Here is an 11,071-nt window from a genome sequence, read left to right as displayed (position 1 = left end):
GATTTCTTCTTCTTCTTTTTTCTTCTTCAGGGTTATATGAATTACAGAATGGATGTTCAACATGTTCATTTACAGTCGTAACTTCCTCCTCATTATCATCAACAACATCTTCCTCGGCAACGGCTGTTTCATCATCAAAATTCGGGTATTGACCAATATCAAAATCATTACACGCAGGGTCTGTTTCTTCTTCTGAAAAATCATCAAAATCCGAGTATTGACCAAGATCAAAGTCCGGGTATTGACCAAGATCAAATTTCGAATACTGACTAGTACTCACAATTTTTTTTTGTTGGCTCATCATCGTCTAACTGGTCAATACGAAAACCGGAATTTGGTGCTGAAAGTTGATTGGGATTTGGATTAGGGAAAGGTTGTGGGTTTTGAGATTGTGTTTGATATTGGAAATGTGGTGAAACAATATTTGCTTGGTGATGAAATTGTGGTGGAACCATTAAATTTTGAGCACCATAAACTGGGGTTGAAAAACTTAGTGATTACTACCCGCTATGACCCAACTTCACTACTTCTAGGTTCAACAACATACAATGTAACATCATCACTTGAAACACTAATGTAAGCAATGAATCATTCAACATCTTCATTGTCGGTTAACAAATAAACTTTACCATTTCTCTGATAAGATAGCCTAAATCCACTTAGGAGCTCTAAATTCAATTTATTTGCAACACGTAACATTAGAGTTTCATAAGTCAACTTTTTTAATGACAGTTTTAGTTGAAGATTCATGGGTAAAGGCATATATTGTAAAACACCATGAACATTCTCCCATGACCCTCCAAAACACAAATTTATCCAAACATGATCAACATTAGATGATTTCATTATTGTAAATTAACTTACTAAACAAACGAGCTGCGAAACTAAAACCTGTTGCCGGATGGGGAAGGATGTCGTTGGATATAGGAACGGATGTCGCCGGAGAGAGTGATAGATGGAGATGGAATGAGTTGCGATTTAGGGATTTAGGTTATGAGTTGTTGCTGCTGCGTAGTTATATACCCAAAACATTTGTGTTGTGAAACTAAAACCTGTTGCGAATTCAGAAATCGAGTTGCGAATTTGAAATTCAGTATTGCGATAGTCAGAATCGCGTTACGATAGTCAGAATCTCGTTGTGATAGTCAGAATCTCGTTGCGATAGTCAGATTCGCGTTGCGATTTACGTATTCGCATTGCTATTTACGTATTCGCATTGCGATTTACGTATTCGCATTACGATTTACGTATTCGCATTGCGATTTAGGAAAATCGCAACGCGAATTTGGAAATTCACAATGCGATAGTCAGAATCGCGTTGCGAATCTGAAAACTGATTTGCAATACCGGAGATCGCGTTGCGAATTATCGATCGCATTGCGATTTAGTTGGTCATTTTGGCAAATCCAAAAAAAGTTGATTAAAATCGTATATTATAAGGCATTTTTGGTCACTGAGGTTATTTTCTCTTTAAATTATACAATCATCTTTGGAAAACATTTGGATTATTTAAAGAATTATTAAAATGGTTTAAATCCCTCGATAACTTTCAGAAAGCATTTGGACTATCCAACAACTTTTGGACATGAAACCTGAAAAAAATGTAGTCTAAGAAAAGTCAGACTAATATAAGGCTAACATATGGAAATTTGGTTCATCAAACATAGCAGAAATAAAATGAAGTATTGCCCCCAAGCTAACATATAGAAATTTGGTTTACTATTGGAATTGGTTCAAGTGGTAAGCAACTTAATATCGCTTAAGCAAATCTCGAGTTCGAGTCTTTGTGTATGCAGAAAATCCCGAGTCGGTCCAAATTAGTTAAAGCAGAGCCTTGAAAACCAAAAGGACAACAAAAAAAATAAAAAAATTCGGTTCATCAAACATAGCAGCAGTGAAGCATTTGAGGAGATGGGAAGAACAGGGCAGAGATTGCCAGGTTTCTGTCTAAAGAAGATTTGGCCTAATGTATGGGCACTTTCTCACACTGTTGTTCAATGTCAAGGCACCCTTGTTCTTCTCTATGTGGCTAAGCCCTCAAAACAAGGTTGGTTTTCTTCTAAATTCAGCATGGGAAGTGTTTTGATTATTAGCTTAAATTAATCCTAATAATCATATTAGAGGTACAAGGGCATGTGAACCGGTTTCCCCCCTTAAAAACATGTGCAAGCAGAAGCAACCAGGGTTGGATACGGACACAATGACACTTTATAAATGATGAATCTTTTCTCTCATCTTTAATTTGATTTTACGGGTTTTGGAGTGGCAGGTGGAAGTTGAGGTAGCAGTGGTGGAGGGAAAAGAGAAAGGTCCTACGATAGTGGAAGAAGCCAAAAGATAGGTACTGGCACTTCTGGTTTTGGGACAGAAGAAGAAGTCGATCACTTGGCGTCTGATAATGATGTGGGCCAGCAATCGGTAGCAGTCGGAGCTGTCAAATCTGTATCCAAAATGCCACAATGATTTCTGGCTTTTGGCTTAAACTACACACCCATCATTTCTTTACTTGGAATGTTTTGTTTGTATATAATACTCTTTGAATTTGATTTTTGTTGGCGAATACGTGTAACACCTTAAATTCGATTGAGCCTAAAATGTCACATTGACCATCGAGATAACATCTGATTTTCAAAACATGTTTGTTTTCATTTCAAACGTATTGAATGGTATCATAATTGACGTAAATAACAGTTATAAAAACACTTTATAAAAATCGGGGCTCCGTGACATGTGGTTTAAAACCAAATAACACAAACTCAAAGTTTGATAAACCAAAAATATGAATAAGGTTCTATGAATACATATGCCCACTTAAACTACATTACAATACTCTGAAGAACATGAAAATCGTTTAAATCACCCTATAACTTTCAGAAATCATTTGGACTATCTAAAAACTTTTGGACATGACACCTGAAAAAGATACATCGCAATCCACACAATTTCCAAAAATGGTTTGAATGTTTTTCTTATGATAATGTAACAAACACCCTAATTGCCAATGAGTATTGGCACAAGTGGTTAGAATTCAGGAAATTGAGCTTGTAAGGTCAAGTTTGAATCCTACCACCGTCACTCTTCGTGGGCAATCTGTAAATTCCTGTGTAAATATCAATTAGGTCTTAGGTATGCCCTAGCCCTTTACTGGAGGAGTCACCTCTAACCTAAGCTTTTTGTATTCCAAAAGATAAAAAACACCCTAATCAAAAAAATTTACCACTTATATGAAGACTTTTTTCAACGCATTATATTAGGATTCAATAATGATTATGATTTTTTTTATAATTTTATAACTATTTTTATTCCATACAAAAGTCGTTTGAATATAAAATATTTGGAAAAAGATAATTGAGGATTTTGTACTTCAAAAAACTTAATGTGGCCTTTTGGACAAAGGTTTTCACCGTTGATCGTTATGGTAATGATATGGCACTTTACAGTGTTGATATGACAGTTTATGAGATTAACGTGGCGGTCCACGATGGCTGATGATATGGTAGATGGGCTAAATTAGTTTTTGGTCGAATTCGATGGTCAAAATGATTTTTTTTTAAAGTTCAAGGTTTTATTTGATAATTTTTTATAAAAAAACAAAAGTATTTTAAATTTAAAATAGAAAAATGTTCAAAATTAAGTATAAAAAATAAAAACTAAAAATAAAATTTTAACAGTTAAAAATATATTATTTTTTTACCTCAAATTTTACTTGACTTTTATTTATATAAACCTAAACTTCTCCATCTTGTACAAATTTTATTTTATATATTTACCTCTAATTATCTTAAACTTAAAATATCTTCCTAATTCTATTTCACTATTTTTTTTATAAAAATGAAATAAATAAATAAATATTATATGAGTCGTATAAAAAATAAATTTTGAAATTTATAAAATCAAAACTTATATATAAATCATAAACTATATAATTAAAAAAATATATAAAAATAGTTATACAATTAAGAAGAACATTTTAGTGAATACAACACGATAGAGAGAAATAAACTTCACTTAAACTTGATTTGAAAAATTAATAGGAAAATCATTGTATCCTACCAATTGTTTTTAGATATAACTCAATAAAGTCAAGGTAGATATGGACTCCGTGTGTTTGAGATTTTTTTTATCACCCATGATTTTTTTAAGGAATATCAAATTTGTCTATATAAAATAAAAATGAATTAAAACTCAAATAATAATTGACATGTACGAACATAATAATATAATATATTGACAATAACATTTTTAATCATTCTGATATATATATATATATATATATTCATTCTTAATATTTTATATTTACTTTTTATTTTTATATATTTTAAATTTTAAATAATTAAATAAACCCTTGAACTTTAAAAAAACAATTCGACCTTGGAATTTGACAAAATAAAAACAATTTTAGCCTATTTGTCACATCACTAGCAGTCGCGGACTGTCATATCAACACCGTGAAGTATCACATCAATACCATAATATTCAACGACAGAAACCGTAGGTCAAACAGTCATATTTTGTCTTATAAGTTTTGAGAGTCACATCGAGTGTAAAAATAATTCGAGAACTACATTAACTTGTTTTTAAAAGTACAAAGCCTTGGATACCTTTTTTCAAAATATTTTAAAGAAAGTAAAATTTTATATTATAATGTGAGAAATTGTATAGCATTGACACTTATAATTTAAATGATTGTAAAATACTAATATGTATTGTTTATAAGTATAAATAATTAATAATTGATAAATAACATTATAAGTAACTATAAAATAAGTATAAACATGAAATATTAAATATTACAAGGATAAAAAATTCATATCCAGATTTGAATACTTATACGCTATTAAAAACTAAATTAATTACACCTAATAACACTTTAGGTCGTATATTGACAAATTTTTAATTAATTCAATTCTAGGATTAAGTTTTAATTCATGTTTCAATTATAACATTGGGTCATTAATTTGACAACGTTCCGATAGTAGTTTCTCCAATATAGTAATATGACCAAAACAACGTTGTTTTAGTGTAATTATATTAATGTTTAAACTTAGTTTTAAATAATTATATAAACATTTTTCTTACTTGCTTTATATTTTTTTCTCTCTCCATGTTTTATTTAGGGACTGTTTGTTTATTTCAAAATGATTAAGCGCTGAATGATTCAAATGTTAAATGATTTAGAGGCTCTGTATGAATTAGCTCTTAATGTGACATGCTGTTTGATAATGACTCTGAATCATTCAGAATGTACTTCTGTGTTGAATCATTCAACATTGTTTTGCTGAATCAGTCAGCATTGAATCATTTAGAGGTGCGAAACAAACGCGCTGAATGCTGAACGGTTCAACATTCAACGCTGAATGATTCAATTAAGAGACAAACAAACAACTCCTTAGTCCTGAATCCAATCAAGTTCCAATCGCATAGATATTAGTCTTCATTCGTCGGTGTTGTTAACTGTTGTCGATGAACTACTGTTGTTTTCATTCATCGGTGTTGATCGTTGTCGCCAACGACTATGGACGAAGGTCAGAATTTTATAAAATTAATCTTTCAGTTTGTTTATCTTTCCCAAACCCAAATTCAAGCATAGTTTTCCCTAAATCGAACTCGAATAAAGGTGCTCACACTCAAGTTGTAGGCTCTCTCAGTATATCTTCCATCATCTCCCTTTAACCTCAAATCGGTACAAGCTTTCAACGCACCCTCATAGTTGGATTGATTACCCTTAAAACCCCGCTTTGCTCATCTATGTAAAAACCAACAAAGCGTCCTCAAAAAGACTCATTTTAGAAATACTCTAAAATCATTGCAGCTCATGACACAAATTTTTTTCAGCCATTTTATCAAGCATCTCTTTTTGCTGTTATTACATTCTCCAGTGTCTCAAAAGAAAGTATTACTAACAACCATGCTCAATCCCTAAATTAATATATTGGTGGTCCTCAACAAGCTTCTCGAATTCCACATGGTCAAATGATTATCAATAAAAATAATCCTATGATAATGAAAATCAAATTCAACCACATATAGACAACAGTCCAACCATGTTTTCTTGTTGGTGAGTTACATTGGTGGACAACTGATGCAGAGCTTGAGTATTTTATCTCAATATGTAAGGGTGAAAGAGATTTAAGTCCTATGATTCAACAACTACAGCTGCATGCAAAGAGGGAATGCATAGTTACATGATTAACGGGCGAGCTTTTGCTTTGCCACAAACACTGAAGGCAAAAAAAATTGCCAAAACTTTATGACATTCTTTATCTTGATGAAGGGTTAATAGATGGAGTCACGTGGTCTATGAACCGTGTAACAGCTTGTAATAAAGGAGAAGCAGGAACTTCAACCAAAAGAATAGCATACAATGCAATCTTAAACACTGATTAAACTTGCAACAAATCCAGGATGCAATCAATGGTGTGTTCATGCATTTAGTAAACATCAACGGTATAACAGAATTATTTTTAGTTGGCCATAAATCCTAGAGATACTCTTTAATTTATCAACAATATTTCCTAAATTTGTAATTGAATTCATCTTAAACAAATAATCAAGACTGGTAATTCCCGCCAGGCAGGTTTTCTCCACTCACGTTTGGAGGATAGTTATTAAGGTATTGTGCATTTTGGGTATTACCTTGGTTTTGAGAGTTTCCATAGTTGGTGGGGCCATTTGGGAAGTTCTGTGTATTTCCAGCCATGTTACATGACCATCCTTGGTTCGGCAGCATTCCTCCCATGGTGTTCGGCGGCATCCCTCCCCTATTGTTGGGAGGCATTCCAGCTGTATTAGGAGCAACATTCTCCATCCCTTGGGTAGGAGAAGGCATCTCCCTATTCTGAAAATCTCTAGGCGACATATTTTCTCTTCTTCTTTCATAATTTCTTGACCTATCGTAATTCCGAGGCCTGTCATTGCGTCTATTTCTTTCATCAGCTCGGGCGTTGTTCCTCACCCCATTCCTCATGGTACTTTGGGTCATATGGAACCGCTTGTCCATTAATGAAGGGTTCCCCTGAAAAACAATAGCTTATCTAAGTTGTCATAACCATTTTTTTTAATACAATTAAATATTATTTTAAAAGTAGTTATGACTTTAATTTGGAAAATTTGAGGAATTTGGATTTAAGGAATAGGAGTCGTCATCGACCTTTGGGTTAGGTAGGTCGAATACCTAAAAACGTCTTTTAAAACAATTTTAAGAAAAATCATTTTTAGGACGAAAACTGGTCTGCGTTTACCAAAGATTCGATTTAAACGGGTTCGGGAGTCGGTTACGCGTGGGGAAGGATTAGCAACCCCAAAACGCCCAAAATTGGTACTGCGTCACTTACACGTTGTCGTAAATGGTGGAAATAATGAATTCACATCGACAATTAAAATATGATTCATTTATCGAAATTAATTAATTTGCTTCGAAATAATTAATTAGAGAAAATTCTTTAACTTGAAAAGAAACTTCGAGATTAGCAATCCTCCGTCGGGAAAGCTATCTCGTCTATTTCTTATTCGTAAAAAATATTCCCTCATCGATAAAAAAAACAAATAGAATATAAACTAAAATATAAACAGTTTGTATGAAATAAAACAAATTGATATTACAACAATACTCATTGCATCATTTGAATCATAATATAAACAAATTAATTAGTAAAATAGAAATTGATTTATCTCAAATTTTCCTTTCATTCGAATGGTGTATTGAATCGCACCTCCTCCGTAAGGGGGTACTTTTCACACCCATTCTATGACAAATGTTCTTAAAAATAATCAAAGGGCACCAACTAAATTTAATTAATAATAAACATATCGTAATAAACACATATACATGTATAAATATGCAAAGTAAAATTAACATAATACACATACATTAGGGACTAAAATGAAAACTAACAAATATTACAAACTGAAATAAAATGAGCAAAAAAGTAAGTACTTGAAATTATAAAGACCAAAATAGCAAAATATAAATCAAAGATCCAAATAGTATAAAGACTTAAGGGACAAAAATGGTAAAAACATAAACTTAAATGGTTAAACAAAAACAGAAATTTAAGAGTCAAAATAAAAACTTTAGGGGCTAAAATAATAAACAGAAACTTCAGGGCTAAAAGAGCAACAGAACATTAAGGACTGAATTAGCATAAACATGAATTTAGGACTAAAATGAAACAAATAGAAACTTAGGAACTACAACAGTAATTACAAATAAATCAGAGCCCAAAATTACAAGCATTAACAATACATGTACTAAAAATGGAAATACCCGTAAATAACATATATAACTAAAATAAAATAAAACAGGAACATGGAGGGCTGAAACATAATTAAACCGAATGTCAATAATGAGTGAAATGAACTATTTACAAATTCCATGATAAAAATTAAATAACAAAGAAAATTCAAAACACATAACATCAATGACTAAATTAAATTATTTAAAAACATTGAGGTCAAAATCAAATATTTACATTAATGGCATAATAGGCAACAACGGGACTAAAATATAAGTAAATGAACATGAGCGCTCAAATCAAAATGAAATAAACTTCATTTAATGGCTTAAACGAAACGTTACAAAAGAAAGGGGGACCTAAACTGTGATTTACCCCTTTTAGCAAAACACGCAGACCCTCCCTTGGCAAAACGGCGATGTTCAACAATATGGTTATAAATCATATTTAGGGTTATGAAACCCTAAATCCCTCATTATGTTCCCCTCTCAGCTGCTCAAACTCTCTTCTTCTCCCTTTCTCTCATCTCCTGCCTCCTCGTCGCTGAAGAACAGAGCACCCAGGGGCTCCCTGGCCACCGTATAACGGTGGCCATAGGGAGCAGACAAACCCCCAAAGACCCCAATTCTCCTTACCCTATGTTACCCATTGTTCAATCGAGCCTCATAAGGCTCGAAGAGCCTTACAACCACCTCCCTGGGTCACGAAACAACCCCAACTGAGACCCACCGATTAGTGACTCCGACGAAGACCCAAGAAAGGTAAAATCTTCCCATCTCACCTCTATATTTTCTTTGTTTTGTTCAAATGCTTCCTCTGGTATTTCTTCTTTCCTATTTTCACTGGAAAACCGAATGGTCCCTTGATATTTCCCTCTTTGTCTTTTTATCTTTGCATGTATCATTGGTGATATCTTCTTTGCTGATTTTGTGATGGATTGACTGATAGATAGACTCTTCTGATTCCTCGAGATTTCTTGTGTACTTGCATGATTTTATTTGATTTTTTAATCAAGTTTTCTCTTTGATTTGCATGACTGATGTGGTCTCGGTCATTGTTGGTGATAACGTCGATAGAGACGGTCGGAAGGGAGGCTCGGCTTGGTGGCTCGGGAACTAGGCGAAGGCTCGGTGATCGGCTCACGGCTAGGAAGCTGAGGAGTTGAAGTGGCGGTGGCTACTAAATGATATGCTTAGGGTTAAAACCCTAATCTGGGTTGCTTGTGGGTCGTTGATCTTCCTCCATATCTAACGACTGGTGTTAAAGACGGCTAGGGAGAATAGGGTGAAACCCTAGCTGAGTTGGGTCCTTTGTTTGGGCCTGTCTGAGTGGGCTGGGTAGACTAGGTCTTGGGCTTATAATCTGGGCTGCCCATTAAGCCTAAAAAATAATAATGTAAATGCATATTGAATAATAATAATAATAATAAAATATAAAACTAAATAAATAAAAAAAGACCCGAAAAAAATGGGTGTCTACAGCTGCCCCTCTTTGCACATTCTTGTGTTAACAAGAATAGGGCAAAGACGATAAGATAACACGTTTTTGTCTGGTTCTCTTTCTTTTGCCTAGAAATTGGATAATGTTGGTTGTTGGGGACGACACTGCTCATACGTGATGAAGAGGTTTGGTCGACTAAAGGTGACACGACTCCTACTTAATGAGGAGATCTGGTCGGGGATGACACTACTCATACATGATGAAGAGGTCTTGGCCATCTTTAGGTAGGGTGATAACTCGGTTCCTGCGTGATGAGGAGATCTGGTCGGGGATGACACGATTCCTACGTGATGAGGACAACTGGCCATCTTTAGGAGTGGTGATAACTCGGTTCCTACGTGATGAGGACGGCTGGTTATCTACGGTTGACGCGGCTCCTACGTGATGAGGAGGTCTGGTCAAGGGATGACACTACTCATACGCGATGAAGAGTTTTGGCCATTTGTAGGAAAGGTGATAACTCGGTTCCTACGTGATGAGGACGACTGGTTATCTAAAGTTGACGCTGCTCCTACGTGATGAGGAGATCTGGTCAGGGGATGGTACGGCTCATACGTGATGAAGAGTTATAGCCATCTTTAGAGATGATGGTTCCAAGAGAAACCGACTCAAAGATGATGTTTCGAAAGAAACATACTTAAAGATGATTTTCTCAAAAGAAATTGTCTCAAGAGAGACAAAATTTTGTTTCCAAAGAAACAGATGACATTTAAAGGAAACTGTCTCAAGCTAGACAAAATTTGTTTTTAAGGAAACGTTCTCAAATATCAATGTTTCATGGGAAACTGTCTCAATTGAGACAAAATTCGCTTCAAGGGAAACGATCTCAAAGATGTTCGTTTTGTTTCATAGGAAACAAACTCAAAAATGTTAAACTTTTTTTCCAAAGAAACAGACTCAAAAGTGTTTCTTAAAAGAAACTGTCTCAAGAGATACAAAATTTTGTTTCCAAAGAAACAGACTCAATGACAGATTACGTCTTACGTGAGACGAAATTTGTTTCAAATGAAACAATCTCAAAGGTTGGTTTTTCATTAAAAACTGTCTCAAGAGAGACAAAATTTGTTTTTAAAGAAATAGACTCAAAGATGATTTTGTTAGTAGAAACAAACTCAATTTCAAAATGAACAGACTTAAATATTTGTTTCAAAAGAAACAACTCAAAGATTTTTCACGAAATTGTCTCAAGAGAGACAAAACTTTATTTTAAAAGAAACAAACTGAAAGATTTTTGTTTCAAAAGAAACGACTCAAAGACCTTTGTTTCAAGAGAAAAAGACTCAAAGATGGGTTTTTTTTCAAGGGAAACAATCTCAAAGACGTTATTTTGTTTCAAT

Source organism: Hibiscus syriacus, unplaced genomic scaffold, assembly GCF_006381635.1.
Source record: "Hibiscus syriacus cultivar Baekdansim isolate YM2019G1 unplaced genomic scaffold, ASM638163v2 tig00110429_pilon, whole genome shotgun sequence".
Lineage (NCBI taxonomy): Eukaryota > Viridiplantae > Streptophyta > Magnoliopsida > Malvales > Malvaceae > Hibiscus > Hibiscus syriacus.
The sequence above is the reverse complement of the archived record's forward strand: the minus strand, read 5'-3'. Positions refer to the sequence as shown.